This window comes from Juglans microcarpa x Juglans regia, chromosome 1D (assembly GCF_004785595.1).
Source record: "Juglans microcarpa x Juglans regia isolate MS1-56 chromosome 1D, Jm3101_v1.0, whole genome shotgun sequence".
NCBI classification, from domain to species: Eukaryota; Viridiplantae; Streptophyta; class Magnoliopsida; order Fagales; family Juglandaceae; genus Juglans; species Juglans microcarpa x Juglans regia.
The window spans coordinates 10865828-10893321 of record NC_054594.1 but is presented as its reverse complement, the minus strand read 5'-3'; the positions used below and the strand labels follow the sequence as shown (position 1 = coordinate 10893321).

The following is a 27494-nucleotide window of genomic DNA, read 5'->3' as shown; positions in this document are numbered from 1 at the left end:
GTTCACTCTGTTTCAGTTTTTGTTTGGTAGACCCTTTACACTGATATTGAGTTTGCTTCACCAGTTTCGCTTGGTAGATATGGTTGGCTTTTATTTTTTGTTCTATTTTTTTTACTTTCTGAAGCGCCGACAAAATTAGTAGATAACAGTGCAAATTTTCTCTTTTCCTTTTATTTTCTTTCACTCTACTCATCAAACAAACAGAAAGTTGATATTTGAGTGATTTTATTGATCAAGGATGAAACCATACTAATAAAAGACAATTATATCTAATTTTGTTTTTTTTCTCTGCAACCAAACAGATCAGGTTATATCGGCTTTTTATTTTCTTGTTGAGAAACTTGCTTTACATTTTGATCGTTTATCATGCTGTCTCTAAAGTACCAAAGTCTTCAATTCCAATTAATTTTTACTGCTGACGGTAAAAAGGGGATTAAGAGGGGTAAATATTAGTCCCTGCTCGGAAAAGTAATAAATATTAGTCATAAATTGCTAAAAATATCACATTTCTTCCTCATATTGTTTGGCTTTCACATTACATAGCATGGGACATTCTGTCATTCCATTGTAGAAAATATGGAATCTGAACTTCTACTTCTGCTGGGCCTAGATTTCAGTTTTTGATGTCTCTTAACTATAGTGTCAAAATCACGAGTTGTGGGCTCTTTGATCTATTGGAGTTCTAATTGGCCGCAGGAATGGATTCCAGGCGAAATAATTTTGTAAGGTTAGTTTGTTCAAGCCCGAGTACTTCCCCCAACAGTCTCCATTTATTTGCTCGGTTCCCTCTGGTTTGGAATTTGACACTTTAAATGCTTTCTTCCAGGTTTCAAAGTTGGAGTTCGGAGAAGTCTTCCAGTTTTGAGCATCAAAATTCCATGAACGATCGGAAATATTCAAGAAACAGTTCTAGAACCACATTTGGCAGATTGTTTGAGAGTTTTCGGAGAGGATTTGAGAGAGGGACTAAAAACAATTCTAGAATGCGGAATTACACTTTAGAAACAAGAATTGATAGGTTTTAATGCCAAGAAATAAATACCTCCGGCCATTGATACTATTCACTGTTTTGCTGCGTTTCTCTCTGTGTTTGGCACTTCCAAACTCTTCTCCACTCTATTTAGATGGTGTAATACCGAAAGGAATTGAGTGAGTGAGTCTGGGGACCAAACACTGTATTTATAGCTGAAGCCTCCATCAAACTTTGGTGTTTACGTGTCCCACGTGTCAATTATCAACGTGATGGAAGAGTGTTGGACCACTTCAAGGACTCTTAAGTGATAGACTCGTTCTCAAGGACGTCTCCGTGAGAAACGGTCAACATTCTCCCACTTGGTCCACACTCCTAATCAAAGATTTCATCTTAAATTCATTGATAATCTCCATTTAAGTAATAAATACATGAATCATGGCGATAAGTCCTCTAATGACGAGTATTACCTTCCATGTATTACTATGTATTTATTCTTTAAACATTATAATTTATGTGGGAACAATTTCTTAATGAATAAACCCTATGTTTATTCTTGGTCCAACACAGATGAATTTTTCTCAAAATTTAAATTAAGATGCACATCAATATGAGAAAAAACATCAAAATATTTATGAATTTCATTAAAATAACATTGTTCATACAATGAAAAATTACATAATGGAACCAAGTCCCATGTTCACTACATGATCCTTGAATTTCAACTGTGGCATGCCCTTAGTTAAAGGATCAGCGATCATTAGTTCAGTGCTTACGTGCTCAATGACCACTTTATTTTCTTTAACACGTTCCCTTATGGCTAAATATTTAATGTCGATGTGTTTATTCCGACTCCCACTTTTGTTGTTTTTAACCATAAAAACAGCAGCTGAATTGTCGCAATACATTCTCAATGGCCTAAAGATCGAATCCATAATTTTAAGCTCAGAAATGAAACTCTTAAGCCATACACCATGTGAAGTAGCCTCAAAACAAGAGACGAACTAGGCTTCCATAGTGGAAGTGGCAGTCAAAGTCTGTTTGGCACTCCTCCATGATATAGCTCCACCGGCCATCAAAAATATGTATCCTGATGTTGATTTGCGTGAATCAATACAGCCAGCAAAGTCAGAATCTGAGTAGCCAATTACTTCCAGATTATTCATTCGTCTATACATAAGCATGTATTCTTTGGTTCCTTGAAGGTACCTCATTACTTTCTTTGCAGCTCTCCAGTGGTCTAAACCTGGATCACTCTGATATCGTCCCAACATTCATACAGCAAATGCAATGTCAGGTCTTGTACAGACCTGAGCATATATTAGGCTTCCGACAACAGAAGCATATGGAATGTTCTTCATTTGTTCTCTCTCAAAGTCGTTCCTTGGGCATTGGTTCAAATTGAACCTATCACCCTTCACAATGGGAGCTACACTTGGTGAACAATCCTTCATTCGGTATCTCTCTAAAACTTTATTAATGTAGGTTTCCTGAGACAGACCCAAGATACCTTGAAATCTGTCTCTATGGATCTTAATGCCAATGACATAAGATGCCTCACCCATATCCTTCATATCAAAATTTTTAGAGAGGAATTGTTTCACCTCATGCAGCAAATCCTTATCATTGATTGCTAGCAAAATGTCATCCACATATAAAACAAGAAAACATATTTTACTCCCACTGACCTTCTGGTATATACATTGATCTATAACGTTTTCTACAAAACCGAATGAAGAAATTACATTATGGAATTTCAAATACCATTGTCGAGATGCTTGTTTTAAACTGTATATGAATTTCTTGAGCTTGCAAACCAATTGATCACCATCACTAGAGTGGAATCCTTCAGGCTGTTTTATGTAAACCTCATCTTCTAGATCTCCATTAAGAAATGTTGTTTTCACATCTATTTGTTGCAACTCTAAGTCAAAATGGGCTACTAATGCCAAAATAACATGCAAGGAATCTTTCTTAAATACAGGAGAGAAAGTCTCTGTGTAATCGATTCCTTCTTTCTGAGTGAATCCTTTAGCAATGAGTCTTGCCTTGTATCTCTCAATGTTGCCCAATGAGTCTTTTTTAGTTTTAAAGACCCATTTACATCCAATGGCTTTTACACCATTAGGCAACTCAACAAGATCCCAAACTTCATTACTCTTCATAGAATTCATCTCTTCTTTCATGGCATTGTACCATAATTCTGATTTTTTGCAACTCATGGCTTGTAAAAAGAACTTGGGATTATTTTCGGCTCCAATGTTATAGTCAGATTCTTGCAGATACACAACATAATCACTAGGAATTGCTGATCTCCTTGCTCTAATAGATCTTCTTAATGTTGCACATCTTCCTGAGAAGTATGTGGTTCAACTTGTTGTTCAAAAGTTGTTGGTAGCTCTCGAACTACTTGATCTACTGGAACGTCATCAGCAGCTTGTGGAATGTCAATGATTGGTTGTTCAACACTAGTTTGCACTTGAGGGGTATTGTAAATAATAACCATTCTATCACTTGAGGTGGAAGGTTGAGATTCTGAATGATCATTCTCAGAAACTATGTTCCTGGTTTGATCACTCCCACTGATCAAGTCATTTTCAAGAAACTTTGCATTTCTTGATTCCACAATCCTAGTGCTATGAGATGGACAATAAAATCTATAACCCTTAGACCTTTCAGCATATCTAATGAAATACCCACTAATGGTCCTTGGGTCTAGTTTCTTCTCTTGTGGATTATAAATTCTCACCTCAGACGGGCATCCCCAAACGCACATATGTCGCAAACTCGGTTTCCAACCTTTCCATAATTCAAATGGCGTTTTAGGAACAGCCTTGGTTGGAACTCGGTTTAATATATACACTGCCGTCTTAAGTGTTTCAGCCCACAATGATTTAGGAAGATTGGAACTGCTAAGCATACTCCGCACCATGTCCAATAATGTTCGGTTTCTTCTTTCTGCTACACCATTCTGGTCTGGTGAACCAGGCATGGTGTACTGGGCAACAATCTCATGCTCTTGAAGAAACTTTACAAATAGCCCAGGTGCTTGTCCATTCTCTGTGTATCTACCATAATATTCTCCACCTCTATCTGATCTCACGATCTTAATTTGCTTATCGCATTGTTTCTCTACTTCAGCCTTAAAGATTTTAAAAGGCATCTAATGCTTCGTTCTTATTATGAAGCATGTAGAGATACATATATCGTGAGTAATCATCTATAAAAGAGATGAAGTATTTCTGACCATATGAGTCCATGTCTGGACTACATATATCAGTATGTATGATCTCTAATATTTCTGAACTCCTATTGGCACATTTCTTTGACTTGTTGGTCTGCTTTTCTTTTATGTAGTCTACATAAGTCTCAAAATCAGTAAAATCCAGAGTATTAAGTACCCCTTCATTTACTAATCTTTTAATTCTATCTATGGAGACATGACCTAATCTCCGGTGCCATAATTTAGAGGAATCGTCATTAATAACACATCTTTTAGTGCCAGTGTGAACATGCATTGAATCATAAGTGGTATTGTTTTGTAAATTAATGCAGTAAAGACTATCAGACAAAATACCATTCCCAACACAATCAGAGTTATAAAATAAACTAAATGTTGAATTTGAAAAATTAAAAGAATATTCAAAAGGAACTAGTCTTGAAACTGAAATCAAGTTTCTAATGTAGTGATATCTGATATCTATGTGTTTGGTTCTTCCATGATACTTTGAGTCCTTAGCATATGCGAGAGCTGCCATGTTATTGCAGAATATCGTTGCCGGATCTGAAGTATTCGTGCCAATGTTGAAATGCTTGAAGAACCTCCATAACCAAACTGCTTCTTAAACTGCTGCAAAACAAGCTATGTATTCTGGGTGGATAAAGCTATACATGGTTGTTTCTTGCTGCTCCATGTAATAACGCCTTTGTTGACCAGAAAGGCATGCCCAATGGTTGATTTGCGTTCATCTAGGTCACTGCCCCAATCGGCATCACTGTAACCTCTTAGCTGTAAATCTGAACCCTGATAGCACAACACATAGTCCGCAGTTCCCTAGAGATATCGCATAATCCTCTTGACTGATTTCCAGTGAGCCAGTCTGGGGTTAGATTGGAATCTACTCACTAAGCCAATTGCATAGCATATGTCAGGCCGAGTACACATTATTGCGTATATTAGACTACCCACAGCATTAGCATAAGGGACACGAGCCATCTTTTCCTTTTATTTTTGAGTCTTAGGACACAACTCTTTGGACAAGTTCTCATTTCTTGTCAGGGGTGTCAATGGGTTACATCCACTCATTAGGAAGCGTTCGAGAACTTTTTTTATGTAAGTCTATTGAGACAAATACAAAAGTCTCTTTGAGCAATCTTTGTAGATGTTAACTCCCAAAATGTATTATGCCTCACCCATATCCTTCATCTCAAAATTGAAGGATAACCACTATTTTCTGGCGACTATCAACCATTTATCATTTCCAGTTAGTAGTATGTCATCAACATACAATGACAACATAATGAAAATCTTTTTGGACCTTTTGACACAGACACAATCGTCCTCTATGATCATCGTAAACCCATTTGAGAGAATGGCTCGATGAAATCTAAGGTACCATTGTCTAGATAATTGCTTTAGGCCATATATAGATTGTTTGAGCTTGCATACTTTGCGTTCTTGACCTTTGACTACAAAACTCGTTGGTTGATCCATATAGATCTCCTCATTTAGCTCTCCATTGAGAAATGTTATCTTAACATTCATTTGGTAGAGTTCCAAATCCATGTTTGCAACTATAGTTAGAACCAGGCGAATTGAGGCAAACCTCACTACTGGTGAAAACGTCTTCTCATAGTCTATACCATCATGTTGGGTATATCCTTTCGCCATCGCCACTAAATGAGCTTTGTACTTATCCATTGATCCATCCTACTTGCGTTTGATCTTAAGAACCCATTTGTTTCCAATAGCCTTACGCCCTGTCGGTAGATCAACCAGATCCCAGACCTAGTTTTTCTTCATACACTCAATCTCATTATTAAATGCTTTAATCCACTTATTTTTAGTATAAGATAAGAGAGCCTCATGAATTTTCCTACGCTCGTTGTCATCATGCTGAGCTACCATAAAAGCTTCCCCTTCAATCTCAAAACGACGACGGGGAATACTTTCGCGTGTGCTTCTACGTGACTGACGTTGTTGTGATTGATTAACAAGTGGTGTGCTCCCACTCAGATTCAAGTCCTTTTTATAATTTATAGGAGTTTGGAGAATTTCTTCCTCATTCTCAACTAAATTCCTTGGATCACTTTCCTTTTGTTCCACAATCTCATGAAGTTTTAAACTCCTATCAACCTCACCTCTACTTGGAAACTCATCTTCAATGAAATCCACATCTCGTGACTCAATCTCAGTCACACTTCCATCAGATTGTTCACCTATTAACACATACCCTTTAGAGTGTTCTGAGTATCTTATAAAGATACACTTCTTCCCTCTAGGGCCTAACTTCACATACTTATGAGAAAGATTGTGAACAAAACCCATTGAACCCATGACTGCAAGTTACTCAAATTAGGTTTCTCGCTGGTCCATAGTTCATATGGGGTGGAAGTTACTGATTTGGAGGGCACTCGGTTAAGAATGTAGGCAACAATCAAAAGTGCATCCCCCCAAAAAGAAATTGGTAGGTTTGCTTGTGCCATCATTTATCTAACCATTTAAAGTAGTGTTCGATTTCTCCTTTTCGCCACGCCATTTTGCTGTGGCGTACTCAGCAACGTCAACTGCCTTTTATTCATTTTTCATCACAGAGCCTTTTAAATTGCTCAGAGAGATAATATCATCCTCGGTCAGTTCTTAGAGTTTTTAAACTCTGGTCTAACTGATTCTCAACCATTCTTAGATATCACTTAAAACATTCCAATGCTTCAGACTTATGAGAGATTAAGTAGACATAATCGTAATGTGAAAAATCATCTATAAATGTGATGAAGTAGACACATCCGTGTCTTGCCCTCACACTCATTAGACCATAGATGTCTAAGTGGACTAATTGCAATGGAAAATATGCCCTAGTGGCTTTTCCAAACGGTTTTCTCTTAACTTTTCCCATTCGACAATGTTCACATATGGGCAAGATGACTTTAGCGAGATTGCCTATCAGGCCTTTTCTAGCTAATCGAGTCATTTTATCTTGCCCTATATGGCCAAGCCTAGCATGCCATTTATATGAATCCAAATTATCAGATGCAGAAAGAAAAGCAATAGACTCATTCATATTTGAATAATTCAAATCTAATATCATAAAACCGTATTGAAGAAAAGCATTACTATAAAACACATGGCTCAAATAAAAGGAAACATAATTGTTTTCAAATACAATCCGAAAACTAATTTTTAATAAAGTAACTATAAAAAGTAAGTTTCGTTGGATCTCGGGAGCGTATAGCACATTGTGGAGGAAAAGCGTGCGGCCGCCCCACAAGTCCAGCTTGTAGGTACCAAGTCCCAGTACCTCTAAGCTAGCTCCATTCCCCATCTTGATATCACGGCTCCCAGCTGGAATCCTGTGATACTCCACAAATCCAACTCTGCCTCTCACTATGTGTTCGGTCACTCCTGAATCAACAGTCCACACATAATAGGAGTGAGCAACCATCACATGGCTAGTTACAAAAACAATGAGAGAAAAGTCAGAGTGTACCTTCTTCGGCTCAATGCAGTCACGAACGAAGTGGCCATTCTTTCTGCAATTGAAGCACTCTAATTTTGAGAAGTTCTTGACACCTTCTTAATTTGTCCAGCAGCTACCCTATTCTTAGACTTCTTACGCTTAGGCATTGATGCCTTGCATGAACCAGAATCAGCCACATAGGCCATATGATTGAGCTTAACAGCCTCTAGGCGCTTAGCCTCAAATTCCAAGTGATGTGAGACATCATCAAAGTCTTTGATATTCTCGTTATGCGTCAGGTTCTGGCTCATATTCTCTCAAGAATTTGGCAGTGATCTTATCACTGCCTGAACTTGTTGTTCATCAGTCAGGTTGTTTCCTGCCGATTTAAGTTCGTGGATCATGGTCAACATAGCTCTAAGATGCTGCTTCATCGTGTGGTCAGAGCTCCTTTTATAGGAGTCAAACCTCATGGTTAATTCACGCAACCTAGTGGCTGAAGTTCCACCAAACTTCAACTTCAAAACCTCTCACATGCTTTGGGCAGTGCCATAGATCTCGAATTCACACATTAAATCATTGTGCATGTTGCTTAACATTATTATGTGCGCGAACTGATTTTTCTTAGCCCATTGAGTATAGGCTAGTTGATTTATCTTGTGTTGTTCTGAGTTCTCTTCCCTGGGCACAGTAAGGGAGTGAGATAAGGCCTCCAATACCTCTTGCTTATCTAAGACATATTGGATCTTGCGATACCAAATGTCGTAGTTCTCCTCATCTAATTTCTCCTCTTTGTTTAAATCGACAAGTATACTCTTGGATGCCATTTCACTACAACACGCAAAAAAGATATATTACACACACACACCTAAGAAATCTGTCGTGTCCATCCAAGCTAGAAAAAGAATAATTTAGATATGTCGCAAGATCGAAAAATCGCTAAGCTTCAGAATCATCTTTTGCGCCACAATATCCAATCATTAAATTTCTAACCTAATTTCCACGTAAATTTAAAACAAATATGGGAGAATTAATTATTATAAATCTCAACCATACTCTCACTATCTTAAGTAGTCACCTAATCCTAGTCATGCGTAAAGACAAATTCTACTAAAATCACTTTAACCTTTTGGGCCAGTCTACAAGGACAGGTACTCCAACCACATCAACCTGTTTTGCCAGTCTACAAAGATGGTTCATATAAGACCATTACAATCTATTTTTCTTGTTCCATCAGTGCATTTACAGTTCTTATTGGGGCCACCATGGTCTTTTGGCTATACAGTGCATATACAATTCTTACTGAGGTCACTGCAATTAATTCGGCCTATCATTTACACTGACAATTCTAAATAAGACTACTTAATGGAAATTTTTCTATTTTATCATTAAAAGAAATGAAGACTAATGTCTAAACATTCAAGCCTAACATTCATAGATGATAAAATAATCACATATCCACATGTTCTATTCACACATACATGCAATCACATTTAATTTAAAAAATATTAAATAAAAGATCACATGTAATATAACATTATGGAATTAAAAAATAGCAAGAATATAACCATATATTCACATGTAATCACATTTAATCTAAAAAATTAAATAAAAGATCACATGTAATATTAGAGGAAATATATCTAAATATATATTAAATCATGCAACAAAAACAATATATATATATATATATATATATATTTATATTTATAGAAACGAAATAAATGCATAACAAATACATTTAAAACCCCCACCTAAACTAAAGAGAAGTCGCAACCCAGTGGTTCGCCTATCACCTTAATTTCACTAGTTCATCATGGGGTTGTGTCCCATAAGTGTCACTTTTATTCCTTTCATTTCCTTTGTACAAAGAATAGGCTTAAACCTATCTGGGCACAAAAAAAAAAAAAAATTGCTCTGACCCTTTTTTTTTTTAAGAAAGAAAACAAGTGCTGGGCTGAAACGCCCAGCCCATGTCTAGATTAAAAAAAACAATGAGCCATGAGGCCCAGGCTCAATGAAAAACAAATGACCTAAGGTCATATTCTACCTCTAGTTAGGGCATTGTTGACGTGAACAATGTCTCTTCTTCAACAACAACTTGCAGGGGTTCATTCAACTGCCCATCATCAGAAGAAGGAAGGTCGGAGTCGCTGTTGCACCCTTGTGGTGCGCATTGCACCCCTGGTGCGCGCCACATCACCGTTGGGTGCACGCAGCACAGCTAGGTGCGCGTGGCACCCCCAGGTGCGCACAACACCTGCAATGGAGGTTTTTTAAAAAAAAAAAAAAAGAAAAAGAAAAAGATCCAGATGAAAAAAAAAATAGGATAAAAATGACACCCAGATAAATCTCAAGTATATGTGAGAAAGTAAAATATTATAAGCTGGAAACAACTATAAAACCTCTGATACCAATGTCAGAAAGCACAGCGGAAAAATACCACAAGCTCAGCTTATAAAATTGCTCCACAAGTTTCTCCAGATTAACAAATCCCAAGCATTTCCTTTTAGTGGAGAAGTGTACTACGTAGTATAAAATTAGAGTAATACTTAACAAATTCACAGCCTAAATATCTTATCAAGAGAGAATAAAAAGAGAGTTTTTATATATTTCAAATGGTTCTAAAAACTAATTAAGGAGGACTATTTATAGTCCACCTACACACGACTAGCCTTAAAGGCCAGCCTTCAATTGCCAAATTAAATGGCAGTAACGCATGGCTTAAGCTTTACAATGCAATAAAGGAGGGGTCAGCCCCACGTGGTGCCTCTCCATCCAACAAAAAGTATCTTAAATCTCTTGATCGTGTTTTATTTTTGTGAATGTGACTGATGTCAAACCCGGATATTGAATCTCTTCATAATGTATTTTATGGGGAAATAGCCTATTTTATTTTTCTGAGATATTGGAACTCATACTTGGGATAATTGGCTACTCAGGTGACTCTATTGCACAGAATCCGCCTCCTGCAGTTGTTACTGGGCCTGGTACTATACAGACATCAATATGTCATCATCCCAACATGGTCAATATTGTGCGCAAGGAGATTCGTGCAGCACTTACAGAGCATCGTATGGGTTTGCTAGAGGATATGGAGAGGATCATTATGCTCGTCATGACTCGACTGACAGACATGGAAGGTCGTAAGACTGCTATAGAGGAGGTCATCAAGACTCGAGATCTGTAGTGTATTTTGGAGTCTCAAAAAGCTACATTGCCATTTTTTTTTTTTTTTTATGTATTTAAGTTGGATTTATAGTATTGAACTTTCGATAATGTCATCGTATTGTTTTCTCTTGTTCATTAAAAAAGATTAACTAGATTCTTGCGTAATATAGTTTGTTTTATTTATAAATTATCCCATGTATATATATATATATGCTTCTTTATTGATGTTTTAAGTCCTTATAATACTCATTATAGTGCAAGAATATTTCGTTATAAATAGACTCATTTAAAATAATTATCAACAAAAACTTATGTTGAGTTCAAATGGTGTCGTTATTATTTTTCTGATTACAAAATCTCGGTGGTAATTTTTTCTGGTGTATTATGTTTTGTAAACTACTGAAATTTAAAGTAATTAAATACATGATTTTTCAACTCAATCCTTCTTCACTTTCCCTTAAATAATAGGTTAGGCCTTGTAAATGTTTCATTTATTGGAAAGAAATGTTGGAGATAATATCATGAATTTGATTTAGTTATTATTATGATTTGATTTTATATTTATCAAATCAACTGACTTAGTTTTTCATAATTATCAAATCGTGGTAAAAAGAAAAAAACTTGTAAATTTGATTAATGTTTACTAGGATGGTTTTAAGTAGTATTGAATGTATTATTCAAGCCATTTAAAACTAGAAAAGGTATTTAAGTATTGTATAATATTCAGGCAATTAAAATGCCACTCGAACGGCATGTTTCCTCAAATAGACGTTTGAATGGTGGATTTGGCCTCACCCATGTTTCCTCTGCTCGAATGTGAAATAGACGTTTGAATGGTGGATTTGGCCTCACCCAATATGTATGAATTTACCTGCCACTAACATAGTTTGAATGCTCAGTAACAGATCCAATACCACTTATAGGATTGTGGATTGTTCACCCAGGTTTCGGCCTGGGCACCTGAGCATAATCAGAACTAGACCGAGTTTTAAATTCGGGCCAGAACCACATGGACATAATTGAAATGTGACTCAGGTTTTAAACCCGAGCTGAGTTAACACCGATTATGACTTGGGCCGGAATCCAGATGAATCTTTATTTTTGAAACCTGAAAATTCGGGTTACCAAATTCCTTTTTTTTATTTTTAATTTTTTATAAAAGTCTATATGTATTAGATTTTTTTCAAGAAAAAAAAAATAATTTTGAAAATCATAATATTAATTGCATTGAACATTGTTCATAATAATAAAAATATATCAGAATAGAAAACTAAATTTTACATAAAAGATAACTAAAGCTATAAACAACTAATGACCTTTTAACTAAATGCATGTAAAAAAAGAAAAAAGAAATCCAATATTCATCATATTAAATGCATAAAGCACACAAGGCAATACACTACATATCACATTGTTTGGTATTTATACATTACATTACACAACACAATATATTGTGTTAACATCATATTTCGTATGCCTTTGGGCCGAGTTCCAGCAACTCCGGCCTGGGCCTTGATACCTGCACACTTAAGAAAACAGGAAAAGGAGGAGCCAGGGGGAGATTGAGGAGTCTTCGATGCTTAAGTCAGTATATATCCTTCGTACTTTGTGCGAGAGTTTAGAGAGAGTTTTTCGTACCTAAGGGTCGGCTTTTACGCGAGGTTTTTGGATGGGACATCTTGTACCTTGTCTTAGACGGCTCATGTCACTTCGATTGTTGCTTGGTCAGAATCCTTTAATACGACATGGCTCTTGGGGTAGTGCCATTAATGTGACGTGGAGTCTGGGGAGTAGCGCCATTAATGCAGCGTGGCTTCCTTACTAGACTTTAGCCTAGGAGTAATCATTGTTGAGTCTCTCCATTCCTTCTGTCAGGAGATCAAGGGTCCACCACATCTCTTGCCCATCTGCCTATCTAGGTTCTCGACGGCTAGGTGTTACTAGGGTGTGTTAGGATGGAGAGTCCCATATGTCCCTATTGTTCATCTTTCCCGCTTGAGGGTTGTTTCACAGGTTGGTTTTGTTTATGGCAAGTACTTCGCAAAGTCCTAGTGACTTCTTTTAGAGGAGGGTCGTTGGATTGGGTAGGGCTCCCCCCCTCTTTCCCCAAGGTCCCTCATGGGCTTGTTATTAGGGCTTACAGGAGGGAAAATCTTCTTGCAATTATCCCGCCAATTCCTATTGAACTAGTTCAGTGGAAATTTATTCTTGTCTTTATCTTCTTGTTCTTATTCTCATGTGGTTGTGTCTTTTGAAATTTGGAGCCTTTGGAATGGGCGGTTATTACTCTTTCAGGCTCCTAATACTTGGTTTTACCCATAGGAATTTTTCATCATTAATGGTATCAGGCGACGGTACCTCTTCCAACTTTAGTGGCACGTCCACTGATAGTTGGATTTGGTATTTGATTGCATCTGTTTAATTCTCCTAGCATTGATGGTGTTAGGCAGCTGTTTTTATTCACGTCACATCATACAATACACGCTACGGGATTCGTGCTCATCTCACTACTCTCGTGGGGCATGGTTGCTCCCACAATTTGGGATCCCAATCATCGCTGGGGCCTGTTTAAACCTTAACACCTTCATCATTTAGCACCTACTTGCTTTCCTTGCCATTGTTTTCCTCTTCTGAATCCCTTGTGTTTCTGAGCCCTAATCTCTTCCACAAATTTCTTGCCTTTCCTTCCTCTGTTTTCCCATTCCAATGGCTCCCAAGAACTCTTCTTGTTCTGCCCCCAATGGCTCCAACTATGTCAATCCCTTGGGTTCTTCACAGGCTCCCGAGGTTTGGACCCTTCTGAGGTCAGTATTGAGTCCCAAATGTTTGATGGGTTTTCCTAGAGGTCAGTGGTGACTCCAAGTGAGTTGGAGTCTCTGAAGTCTGCTTTTAAGGTGCCTGGCATCGTGGAGTTTGAGGTGCTAGAGCCTCAAGAAAGAGCGGTGGACTCAGAAGGCTATGCCTCGAAGGTAGCCTTGTACCCAAGCATGTTCTCTAGTGGCTTCCGGCTGCCCTTTCTGTTGCCCGGTTCGTGACATGCTAGACTACCTTTGCTTGGCACTTGCTAAGGGTGTTAGCTGGTCGGTCCGGATCAGAGAAATCGACTGGTTCGGTTCGGACCGAATTAAAAAAATATATATTATTTTTTATATATTATTTATATAATAATTGTATAATTTATTATGTAATTTTTATCTAACCTATCACCATTAAAAATATAAAATTTTAAATATGTTATTAACAAATTAATATTCTATCAATTTACAACTTGTCAAAAAAAAAAATCTGTCAATTAACTAATGTATAATATCAATTAACTAATTATATAAGTTAGTAATGTAATTTTCATCTAATTTATTATCATTAACCATATAAAATATTTTTTTATTAAGTTAGTTACATAATTCACATTAATAATTTACTTAATTTTAATTTTGTATTTTAAATAACTTTTTTTCATTATTTTATTTAAAAACAAAAGAATAAAAAAATAATTGGGCCAGACCGAAAGGACTGACCAGACCAGATCGGACCGATAACTAACGGTCGATCCCTAGGGATGTTTGGTCTAGTCCAATCCGGAGAAAATGATGGATTGAGAATTTTGGTCCATCACCCCCTTGAACCGGACCCGACCAAATTGCACCCTGAGCACAAGCTAGGGGTGTGACCGGTCTAGTTTGGTCCAGTTTTGGACAAAATTTGGGACCGAACCGGTATGTACCGATTTTTTATTTTTAAGAACCGATTCCACACTGATTATTCCCCTAAACCGGTACTTCTGGTTTTACCAGTTCCGATCCAGTTTTTCTGTTTTAATAAACTATATTATATAATATATATAATACTATATTATAATATATAATAATGTAGTGATATATTATAATATATATATATATATGAACCGGTCTATCCGGTCTGGTTTTAGAAAAAGAAAAATCAGAAACGGATCGATTTTGACCGGTTTGAAGAAAAATAAAACTGATACCGGATCGAGCCAAACTCAATACCAGACCAAATCCACCGTTTCGGTCCAGTCCGGTCCGGTTTACAGGTTTTTTTTTTTTTTACACCCTTAGCACCAGTGCAACTCCATCCAAACGTGTGGAGGATTTTGGTGTCCTACTCCGTCATCTGGAGGCGGGCATTGGACGAGGTGCGTTCAGAACATCCTGACCTGACCGCTCGCGAGTTCCTTTTCACCCACAACCTCTTGAGATAAAACAGAAACAAGTGCAGCATCCAGTCCATCCATGAACTGGCTCGTCTAGAGCCGCAGTACAATTGGGTGGAGGGGTGGACCCGACGTTTCTTTTTCCTATCGGGCAAAGGGTGGGAGTTCCAGGTCGGCTAGGTCAACCAGCGCGACTATACTGTTCGTGCCATCCGGGGAGCTGTTGGAAAAGACAAAAGCTTTTGACCGTCAACAACTCTCGAGGAGGTGAGTCGGATTGAGATTGTCAGGGCCTAGGTGAAGGCGCACCCGAATGATGTTTTCTCTGAGGCCCTACTGGATTAGAGTAGCCACCGACGATACTTGGCACCCCTGACCTATATGTTTTTTTCCCGATCGGACTATACCGATGCAGCCCACCATTCCTCAAGTTCGTAGGCATTCTCCTAGCGCTTTGGTGGTAAGGAAAGGGAAGAAGCCTAGAAGGGACATTCCTTCTAAAAGTATATATGACTCGGCTCCATTGCCCCTTCCCTCTAAGGCAGTTTTCTATTCATGTGCTTGTTCGGGAGCCAAAGCCATCCTCGAAGAGGGGTGGGAAGCCCTCCCCGTTTCCCAAAGCCACGGCTTCTTCTTCTTCTCCATGAGAGGAAGGCAGCGCTGAGGCCCTTTAGCAGGTTTAGGCCGACCCTTTAATGGTCGACGTTACTCAGCTCAGGCGGCCCTCCCAATCCCTTTAGAGGTTCCTTCTTCGACCTCGCCAAGCAATGTGGGGGGAATTGTTGAACTTTCACCGGGGGAGGAGTTGCTCTCCATACAATTTAATGGAGTCCTTTTAGATCCTCCTTCCCAAGTGTCCCAGATAGTGGTCCCATCTCCTGAGATTAATATCGAGATGGTTCCCTCGCTTGTGTATGAAGAAAATCCAGTTGGGGGTGAGGATTTTTTCGACTGGGTTTCTATCCCGGAGTCTCCCATTGCTTATTCCTCCGAAGTCAAGGTTGCTTGTTCGAATCAGTCTCTGGGGGGTGGAGGTGACATGGTCGTGCCCAGGAGGTAAACAGCGAGGGCAGTGTCTAGGATTACCGAGGTTCTAGTTGATGCATCTGAAGCTAAGGCCGCGGTGGTGCCAGTTGAGGTCAATAATGCTTCAGCTGTTGTAATTGATGTTGGGGCTTCATTGCCTTTCAATGGAACTATCCCGACCTTCGTATTGGTAGGAGCCGAGGTCGAGGTCCCAGTGGCGTCAGTGGGGGCCAGCGAGGTCCCGACTATTTTGATAGACGCTGGTGTCTTATTGTCCTTCACTAAAACCATCCCGGCCTTAGCATCGATAGGAGCTAGTGCCGAGGTGGTGATGGGAGCGGCGAGGGAGACTGAGATAGCTCTCCTCGGACCTGGCACTGGTGAGTTGCCGATCTGTGAGTCTCTAGCAGTTCCAACGGGCCCAGGGGTCAGAGAAGATCCAGAGCATGCAGTGGAAGACGAGGTCTATTCTGAATCTATCCAAGAGATGGCCGGGAAGCTTAAAGGGTTCTTTCCGGGCTTGATTATTAACTCGTTGCATTCCTTTTTATGCTTTCTTGGCATATTTTTCTTTTGGTACTGACTTGAAAACTTTCATGGCAAGGTGTGGAGCGGTTGGCAACCTTCATTGTGGGTGATTGGGAGGGGCTAGAAGGCAAGAACCAGACACTTTGATCCTTGGCGCGATTGACCTTGCATCTCACTAAGGGGGGAGAGAGAGAGAGAGAGAAGAAGAAGAAGAAGAAGAAGAGCTGGAGGAAGCCCTTGTTAAGGTGCAACTCAGTCACCAACAAAGGCAGAAGAGGATACTCTAGCTCTATCATTGAAAGGCCCAACTCAAGTCTAACCTGGCAAGGTTACAGGAGGAGGCCGGTTTCCATTACCTCAAATTGGTGCTTAGTAGGGAAGAGACAGACAATCTTCAAGACTCCCTCGATTACCATTCAGAGGAGCTGGACAAGCTTTGGGCCGAGAACTTATGGCTGGCTAAACTGCATGACTCCGATGCTTGGTCATATAAATGGCTGGAGGAGAGATACAAGGAGCTTGTCAAGTCCTTACAGAACAAGTCAGACTCTCCCAAGGCCAAATGCCAAATGGGTGAAGGAGTTGGAGGCTGAGAATGCCTTGGCTCGTGTTGAGGAATCCGGCAAGAAGGGTTGGGCTGATGCATTGGAGATCAAGTTGGTGGAGGCTGATCGAACGATAGCTGCTCGTGAAGCAATTATCGAGGACCTGTGTTCCCACCTGGATCATGCTAAGGCTGCTGTCCCTTAGCTGCGCGTCGAGTTGTCAAATGTTCATTTGGTTCGTGATAATGATAGGTGTTACGGTTGTTTGGAAGGCTTGGAGAGAATGTAGGACCATGTGCTTGTTAACCCTCACAGTGACTTGAGGTCTCTGAAGGTGAAGGAGCTGCCTCCGGACCCCAGCAGCGTTGAAGTGAAGTGCCTCAATAGGAGAGGACTTGGTCCCAAACGCCCTCTCAGACAACCCTATTAGCTAAACCCTAATTGCCTTGTGTCCTTTCCTCTTGCGTCTTTGTGTTTCTCTTGTTCTTTGTTTGTACCTGTACTTTGTAACAATGTTAATGAACTTGGGAGTATTACTTTATTTTCTCGTGCTCCTTTCTCCTTCTTTCCTCTCTTTGTTTTTAGGTCGGGGAGTGTAACGGGCGAGAGCAATTGGGTGAAGTTGGCGAGTAGAGGCTAAGCCACCTGCCTTTGCTAGGTGGGCCGGATTGGGCCTGAGCAGGCGGCCCAGGTTTCCAAAGGCTAGTAAATTTTACCGGCCTGCCCATATTCTGCAGGTTTCGTTGTGGGGCAGGGAGCAATACGAAAGGATCAATACAAATAACACTTAATTGTAATTGTAATTATGGAGTTTGCAAACCTGGATCATTTTGATGGGGCGCGACAGAAGTTCGAGGCACTTGCTTATTGCAATATCTTCGTTAGGAGAGACGCACCCAGGAAGTCGGGTAGTTGAGATACTGGACCCGCACTCTTCCTAGGAGAGGTCGAGACCTTAGGCTAACTCGCCTCTTTGGTTCCCTCTAGAGAGATAAGTTGTCGGATAGCTAAAGAGCTGATATACTCTTCGCCGTGATGGGGGTCGGGGTGAGTCGTCATTCTCCATGAGGGGGAGGAGTCGTTCCAAGTTAGACTCTCCCTTTATTTCCTCATAGGGAGGTAAGTCGGGTAGTTTGAGACTAGACCTGCTCTTACTTGTTGATATCACAGGGAAGGTAAGTGTTAGGTAGGCTAGCGCTAATCCCGCTCTTCATCATGGCGGAGGTCGGGGTAAGTTACCGGGTAGCTAAGAGGTTGAACTCACTCTCCATTGTAGAAGGGATAGAGCAGCCTTATGGCGAAACTCATCCATTTGTGTCCTGCGAGGAGGTAAGTTACCAAGCAGTTTGAGACTGGACTTGCTCCTGCCTGTTGATGCCCATAAGGAAGGTAAGTGTTGGGCAGCCAAACGCTAGACCCGCTCTCCACCGTAAGAGGGATAAAGCAACCTTAGGTCGTGACTCATCCCTTTGGGCCCCACAGTTAAGTAAGTTGTCAGACAACTAAGGAGTTGGGTCCGCTCGTCGTCGTGATGGGGTTAGGGTAAGTTATCTGGCAGTTGAGAAGCTGGACCCACTCTCCTCTGTAAAGGAGGTCAGGTTTCCAGGAGGGCTGGAATCGCCTACTGATCCTTGTGGGTAGGTAAGTTGTTGGATAGTTTGGGACTCAACCCGCTTCCGCCCGTTGATATCACACGGAAGGTAAATGTCAAGTAGGTTGGTACTAATCTCGTTCTTCACCGTGGCGGAGGTTAGGGTAAGTTGCCAGGTAGCCAAAAGGCTAAACCCACTCTCCATCGTGGGAGGGATGGAGTAGCCTTAAGGAGTAACTCATCCCATTGTGTCCTGCGAGAAGGTAAGTTGTCGGGCAATTTGAGACTGGACCCGCTTCTGCCTACTGACACCCACAAGGAAGGTAAGTGTCGGATAGCCAAAGGCTGGACTTGCTCTCCACTGTGGGAGGGATAAAGCAGTCTTAGGGCGTGACCCATCCCTTTGGGTCCCATGGGGTCAGGGAGAGTTATCTGGCAGTCAAGAGGCTGGACTAGCTCTTCTCCATGAAGGAGGTCAGGTCTCCGAGAGGGCTGAACCCGCTTGTTGATCCATGCAATGAGGTAAGTTGTCGGGAAGTTTGGGACTGGACCTGCTCGTGTCCGTTGATATCACAACGAAGGTAACTTGTCGACAAGGGAGATTACATTCTTGGAGAAGGGAGTTGAGACATAGCTAGGGAGAGTGTTTCGGGACGAGACACAATTCATTAAGCCGGTTCAAAAACTCGGCTTGGTTCAGAACCCGGATAACTGGGTTCTGGCCGGAAAAACACCCGAGCTGATACCCACATAGAAAAATCCGAGTACACCTGGTCCAGGCACCAAGTTTTAAACTCGGTACTCAATTTTTTTTTTAAGTGTTTTGATGCTTTTTTTTAATGTTTTGAAAACATGACATTTAACAACGATCCAAGAATTAACACTCTTTGCAATTGCCTATCATGTTTTGCCATCAATATCTAGAACATTCAAAGTATCTACACATAATTAACATTAATATGTACTTGTGCCTATCGTACATGCATACACAAATATATATATATATATATATATATATATATATATATTCAGTTCCTTTTTGGAACGGAAATTCCTGGGTTTAACGGCAGCCAATAATGTTTTGACACATCAGACTCCCTCATATGAAACTCCTGCACTGCATGACAACATATCAAAGCAAAACTCCCTCATCACCTATGTATGTGTTTTCCTTCTGTGAATAAAGAACCTTCGACACCTTCACACTTTGCACCCACCCCACCTTCACACGCCGTACGACTATCATAGTGGCGGAAGAGCTCCAGACTAGATCGGCGCAAAATCTTATTTTGGTTGACATAAAACAAACTTGCAAAATCTGAATCTCTTTGATTGTTCACCCTCCATTCTGGATCATTTGTCCTATTGGATTCGAATTTAGCCTCAACCCATTGCAATTTGGCATCTCCCCAGCTCCTGCCAAAACATCCAAACACATTTTCCCTAATACAACCTTCAACAAACATTGGAATTCATCAAGATTATAGAAGATTAAAGAAATAAAAGAACCCAAAAAAAACATATTTTTTTGTTATAAATGTCGAAAAATTACTTCCCAGATATTTCTCAACAGGAAAAGCCAGCTTTATCTTTTACTCGAGGGAAAGCATTGAAGGAAGCATGAGAAACTTAACGAAACAAAATCAAAATAGTAGCAACTATCTTGCATCTGAGAGATTAGAAAGCAAGAAGTGAATTGACCGATTTAATCCGTTTTAAATGGCTAAGATTTTGGGGCGAAAAATTGACAAATTCTACAGGAAATCTTTTCGATATATGGAAGGAGTGTAACAACTTTAATGGGTTTGATAAATCTGAGTGAATTAAAAACTTAAAAATAAAAATGGTAAGAAAAAACACATTGAGCTCACAGATCTTGCGGTGAGTCAGATTGCCGAAGTGGGAAAAGTCAATGCTTGAAGATATCCAGTCAGTCTCCAAGGTTAAACCAGGAGAGAGAAACTATAGAGAGGAAAGGGAAGAAGAGGGAGGGAGGAGGTTTCGGTGGATGGTATACAAAGCCTGGAAGGAGAGACAGAGGGGTGAAGGAGGGAGGATCGATGTGAGGGACATAATTTTTTTTCTCTCTGCAGTGCGGTCCACCATTGAGAGGATATGGGGTCTACGTGGCAGGCCACAGTTGGATGTTGTTGTTTGGAGTAGATCGGATGCACCTTTGGGAAGATATTTTCATATATATATTATATATATATGTATATTGAGTTAGGATTTCTTATAGAACATATGAGATATGAAAGGTACATTTTAATTAAAAAAATGAATGACTAATAAAAGTTAAAAATATGTACTTCAATTATATTATACGTGTCAAAAAAATTATATTATCCATGGTTCAATCCATCCTTCTGTTGCACCTAAAAATATAATTACCATCCTACCGAAGTCTAAGTTTATATATATAGACCTACAGCTAGCATGTAAGATCTACAGTACCCAACTTTCATTAACATAGATTGATGGGTGTAATTAACTTATAAGACAGAATACTAAAATTGACAGATTCTTGCATGCCTCAATATGTACTAAAACTGACCCAAATATTGATTAATCATTTCTTGTTTGTAATTTAAGAAACCTAGTTATCCAATAATTTTTTTTGTGAATTTTATTGTATTAAAAAAAAAAAAGAAAAAAAATCGAACTTGGAGTTTTTAAAACTAGTTTCATCCAAGTTTTGGCTCGGGTCAAGTTTCGACCCGGCCTTGAAACTCGAGTTCCAGTCCGGGTACACCTAAGTCCCGAACTGAAATCCAGATAAACAGTACTACAATTCATTCATGAAAAGCTATACTTTCATTAATAAAGTTTACATTATTGGCCATGGTAATGTAACTTACACATTTTGCACTTTTCAACAATAAAACTTCTGCAGATGCTTGGAGTTCCAGGAGTGTGGTAACTCGTTCCCTTGAGAGTCTAGAAGCTAGTCGGAGCTTGGGCGGTTGTTGGAGGTAACCACGTAGGGGCACTCCCACCTAGGACCCTGTTTTCCTTCATCTCGAGTGGTCGTTTTTGTTTGCTTTAGCACCATGTCGCCTATCTTGAATGCTCTTGGTCATACCCGCTTGTTGAAGCATTCTTCGGCTCTTCTATTGTTGACCATCGTCCTTAGGGGTGTAAATTTTAACAAAAAAATAGAAAACCTGGACCGGACCGGCCCGAACTTGTGTAACTGGTCTGAAACTGGTTTCTAAAAGGCAAAAATCAGTCGGAACAGGTCCGGCTCCGGTTCTATGATTTTTAAGACCAGACAAATTTACTATATATATATATTTAAATTAATTTTTTAAATATTACATATAATATTTTTTATACTATATAATATATATAATAATATAAATTATAATTATATATAATCATATATATTATAATTATATATAAGATATTATATAATTATCACTATGACCATATATTATTATATAGTATTAATATCACTATTAGTATAGTATATAGTATTAGTAATAATTTAGTATCAATGTATTATTATATAATATATAATATATATTCCATAATATATAACATATAATATTAATACATTGACATACTCTAAGTTAGTAATAATTAACAATTAACATCATAAATAATTTTTTTTACATAGCAGAGTTTTTTTATAAAGTAGATTTTTGTAAATAGTAATAGATTTGTAATAAAAAAGATTTTTTTAAAGCAGTTTTTTTTTTTTTATAAATAGATTTTTTATGACAAATTTTCAAATTATTTAAACTAAAAAATCGGACCAAACCGAACCGAACCGAAAACCAGTAAAACTAGAGGTACAGGTTTAGGAGGATAACCGGTACGTAATTGGTTTTGAAAAATACAAAACCAGTGCATACCGGTTCGGTTCTAAATTTTGTCCAAAATAGGACCAGACTAAACAGGTTACACCCCTAGTCGTCTTTATTTCTACTTCGAACTTGACCTCCTCTAGCAAGTCAAGATACTTTTCTAGTCACTCGTCATTGGAGCTTTGCTCGTAGTGTTGCACCTTGTAGGTAGAAATCCCAACCTTGACAGGTGGCATCACCTCATGTCCATAGGTGAGAGTGAAGGGGGTTTCTTCTGCCCACAATAAACTGGGGAGTTCTTCTGCCGAGGTGCCTTTCCTGTCGTCGAGTTTCTTCTTGAGAATCCCCATCAGTGTCTTATTGGTTGCTTCAACTTTCTCGTTGGACTGTGGATGTCCTGGAGACGAATACCAGAATTTGATTATCAGGTATCGTCACTAGTCCCGATAGTGGTCAGAGTCGAACTGTCTTCCATTATTGAATCTGCAGACAACCATCTTCCACAAGGATCGGGTGATGTTGCTTGCAATAATTGTTGGCAACAGTGTTTCAAATTTCGTACCATACCGGCCAGTACGGCCGAAATTTTTCGTACCGACTGTCCGGCCGGTACAGATATATACCTATTTCGTACCGACCCAAATATCGGTAGTACCGGCCGGTACAGGCCGATATTTCGGCCTGTGTTTTTTTTTCAAACTACAAGCTTATTTTTTAATCCCCAATTCAGACTAGACTATTTATAATTTTTATATATATATATATATGTATTTATATATAATTTATTTATATATCGACTATCCTAAAACGTTATCCCGAAACGGTACCGGTACCGAAATATTTCGTTCCAGTGCCTTGACCGGTACGGCGTCCGGTACGGTATTCAAAACATTGGTTGGCAATGCTTTAACCTTTACCCACTTAGTGAAGTAGTCTACTGCCAACATCATAAATTTTACTCCCCCTTTGCCCAGAGGGAGGGGGCCTACCAGGTCAACCCCCTATTGGGTGAACATCCAAGACGAGGTGATTGACGTCAACTCCTATGGCGGGCAATGAGGTACCTTGGAGTACTCTTGAGATTTCTTACACTTCCGAATGTATTCTTTGGCATCCTAGAGGGCACGAGAGCAGTAGTACCCCACCCTCATCACTTTGCCCACCAACACCTTTTCCTCGGAGTGGTCACCGCAAATCCCCTCGTGTACCTCTGCCAACACGTACTGGGTTTTTTTCAAACGATATACACCTTAGGAGAGGCATGGAGTAACCTTTCTAATACAGGACTCTGTGCTACTCTGTTCTTGATCTTTCTAGCTTCCCATATGTTATCGAGTAGCTCATTGGCGTCTATATACTTGATTATGTCCAATGCCCACCTCAGGGCTCCTGGCTTTACCTCTACGACCTCAATTCCCACGGCGGATACCTTAATAGTCATGACCACTATTTGTTCTGTCAGAGGAGAATCTTCTTTCCCGGACGCTGCTTATGCCAATTTGTCCATCTTTTGGTTCTCAGCCCTTGGCCCTTGTTGGATCTGAAAGTATTTGAAGTGGGCGCGCTCGCCTTCTATCAGTGCTAAGTACTTCTTCAATTTTTTTATCTTTATGGCGAACTCTCCTTGTACTTGGTTGGCCACTACTTCAAAATTGGTCCGCACCTCTATCTCTTTGGCACCCAAAGTTCTGGCGATCACTAAACCAGAGAACAATGCCTCATACTCTGCCTCGTTGTTGGTGGTTTTAAATGCCAACTTAATAGCGTAATCTTTGCCCGTATCTGTAACAATATGCATCCCCTGGTTGACCATGACTTGAGAATCGGCTCGCACCTCTATCTCTTTGGCGCCCAAAGTTCTGGTGATCTTTTAGAGTCCAAAACTAACATCAAGAATGGACCAATGAACCATCTTGATATATTTAAGCGCAAGAGGAAATGTACAAATTATGAAGAGAACTATAGTTGCCACATATTGGCGCAAAGTCAAAAAACACTATACAAATAGAAAAGAGAGTGCGCAAAATGTAGCAACTAGGAGTTGAAATTAGAAGGTGAGAGTAGTGATTCCTTAGGTGGTCGACAGCCAATGGTGGTGGAGGAGAAGATCAAGTCGACGCCAGCAACAGAGCTTGAAGTAGATGGATTAGTGATCGAACCCAAGATGAACACGACAATGGATTAGTGGTCAATGGCAGACAGTGGTGGACATGAACACTATGACTCCGTCGGACAAACATTGAAGAGAGTAAGGAAATTTTTTAGATTTCAGATACCGCCCATTTCTTGCTATTTTGACAAAAGATGGAATCAGGTGCAATATGGTCATTCATATAAGAGACATGTATGCAAGACTGCAAGGGGAGTCCCCAATCGGGATTGTACATAGACATACTCTTAATTAGGGGTGTAACCGGTCCAGTCCGGTCCGGTTTTAGACAAAATCTAGGACCGAACCGGTATGTATCGGTTTTGTATTTTCCAAAACTGATTGCGCACCGGTTACTCTCCTAAACCGGTACTTCCGGTTTCCGGTCCGGTTTTCCGATTTTTTTAAAATATTTATAAAAAAAAAAAAAAAAACTGATTTAACTAGTTTGTTTATAAAAAAATTTGTTCACAGCCAGATTTGGTGCTGTTCACAGGTAGGTTCTATTCGTTCATCTAACTAGTTTTGTTTAGTGGATTGGATCTTTTATTCTATAATGCATTTGTAACTTTGTTATATGTTTGACAAACTCTAAACTTTTCCACAAGTCTGTACCTTAATTTCTGGAAAGATAATCAATAAGATCTATTTTTTTCACTGACTGAATGCACAAACTTTTCCACAAACCTAGCAGTCACAAGAAATTCAAGAATGGACATCAACAAGCCTATGAGCCTATGGAATAAATAAGTTTAAAAATCTAAATTAGAAGTCCAAAAGTCCAACAAATTACAAGTCCAAAAGTCCAAATTACAAGTCCAAACACTTAAAAGTCTGAATTACAAGTCTAAAAATCCAAGAAATTACAAGTCCAAATTACAATAACTTAAAACATCCAACAAAAAACTTCAATAGCTATGCACCAAGCCACCAACTCCAATAGTCCCTTCAACAATCCTTGCAATTGTATGAAAATAAATCAAGTGATTAATTCTAATAAAAAGTTAGTAATTACATTAAATAATAAAAAAAAATTAAGGAAAGATGTTATACAAGTTGACCTACCTTAAATTTAATTATCTCCAGCCAAAGAAGTAGGTCTTGAAGAACTCCCAAGGTCTTCCATGAGCTCTACACAAAAGGGAAAAAAAATAAGCATAATAATTAAAACAAATTACTAATATGATTTACACTTTAGATATAGTTAAAGAAAAGGTGAATGATGCTACATACCTGTATCAATTTTCTCAAACTCCTCAACATCATCCATTAAAGTACGAATGTTAATCGAGGCAGAAGAAAGGAGCCAATTTTGTGTACAAATAAGAGCTTCTACTATAAGTGGAGATAGGCAACTGCAGAAAGGATCAAGTACTCGACCTGCTGTGCTAAAAGCTGACTCAGAGGCCACTGTAGATATCGGAACTGTAAGAACATCCCGCGCAACTCTTGAAAGCACGCGGTATCTAATGGAGTTGACCTTCCACCAAGTCAACAAGTCAAATTTCACATCATCTTCTTCACATTTTTCAAATAAATATATCTCCAATTCAGATTTAGTCGTCAAAGAGTTATCCGACTCCAAATGCTTCTTAATTTGTGCATGGATTAATGATCTGAAATCACCTTGACCTACCCCAACAGTTGAACTTGTACTACTAGCCCCTCTCTCGCTTGATTGGCTTATAGTCTGATCTTATGCCCCAACATTACTTTCATCATTTTCACAATAACTATCATATAAATGAGTCAAGGCATCTTGAACCCGATCCACCAACATAAGAACTTTTGAACTATTATCCTCATATATTCCTTCAAAAATATATGTTAGACCACGCATTTTATACCGAGGATCAAAAACCAACCCAACATACAACAAAAGATTCATTTTTTCAATATTTTCCCAATACTTCTCACATTTAGATTTCATACTAAATGCCATTGTCCTCAAATTATGAGGCCCTTCCACACACTCCAAATTAATTGCAGCTTGAATTGTTGCTAGCTCAAACAAAAAACTGTTGCAAGTGACATAATTGGTCCCCAAAAAATGCAAGGTTGAATCTGTTTCATTTGAAGGATCCATATGTGATTCTGTAGTAACAAAAATAAACATTAATTGTTGATCATAGTGAAAAAATAACAATAGAATATTAAATAGTAATGAATAATAATAAAAAATACGTAAAATGTAATAATAAAATAATAAATAATAATAAAATATTTTGAAATATCCTCAATATCCAAACTAGTAAACCAAAGCCACAATATATACTCTGTATATGGCACATCATGCATCCATTAATATATTTGATAGAAGATAAATTTGCAACTTATTTGAATTTCCGGGCATGTCCATTTAAGACCTTCAAATTTAGATAGGAATTCGAATAAAATCATTCCAATCAAAATTACAAAACTGATGAAGCCTGCCTAATTTGCAAAACATTATCTGAACCAGATTTGTTGTTTGCACTGCAACAGCATAACATTATATACTCAAAAACATAATTAAAAGTAATCACCATGCAAAAGTCTTTAATTAACAGAAACTTTATTTGCCAAAGGCCAATGGCCTGATGGCATAACAGTCAGGCAAAATGATAAACTGGAAGCACATGTACAGCATTTGATGGTTCACAATGAAAGCTTACTCGCAAGTTCCACAGACACATGGACTGACTTTTACCAACAACAAAACCCAATCGGCTACAAGTTCCACAGACCACAACCAATTCAACGACAAAGCGTAGGCCACACCAACAACAACCCAATCGGCAATAACAAACACTAATAAATTTCGAATTAAAAAAAATACCCTAATTTCACAAAACCCAATCAACCCAATCTGCAA

At 39.0% G+C, this 27494-nt stretch overlaps 1 long non-coding RNA gene across 1 annotated transcript; it reads right to left on the bottom strand.

Moving 5' to 3' along the window:
* Positions 1–851: 851 nt before the first annotated feature.
* On the bottom strand, positions 852–27415 carry LOC121264754. The gene is made up of 3 exons (XR_005940554.1): positions 27405–27415; positions 19466–19476; positions 852–978 (listed from the first exon to the last, which is right to left on the bottom strand). It is a non-coding gene; the product is annotated as an uncharacterized LOC121264754 (long non-coding RNA).
* Between the last annotated feature and the right edge of the window lie 79 nt (positions 27416–27494).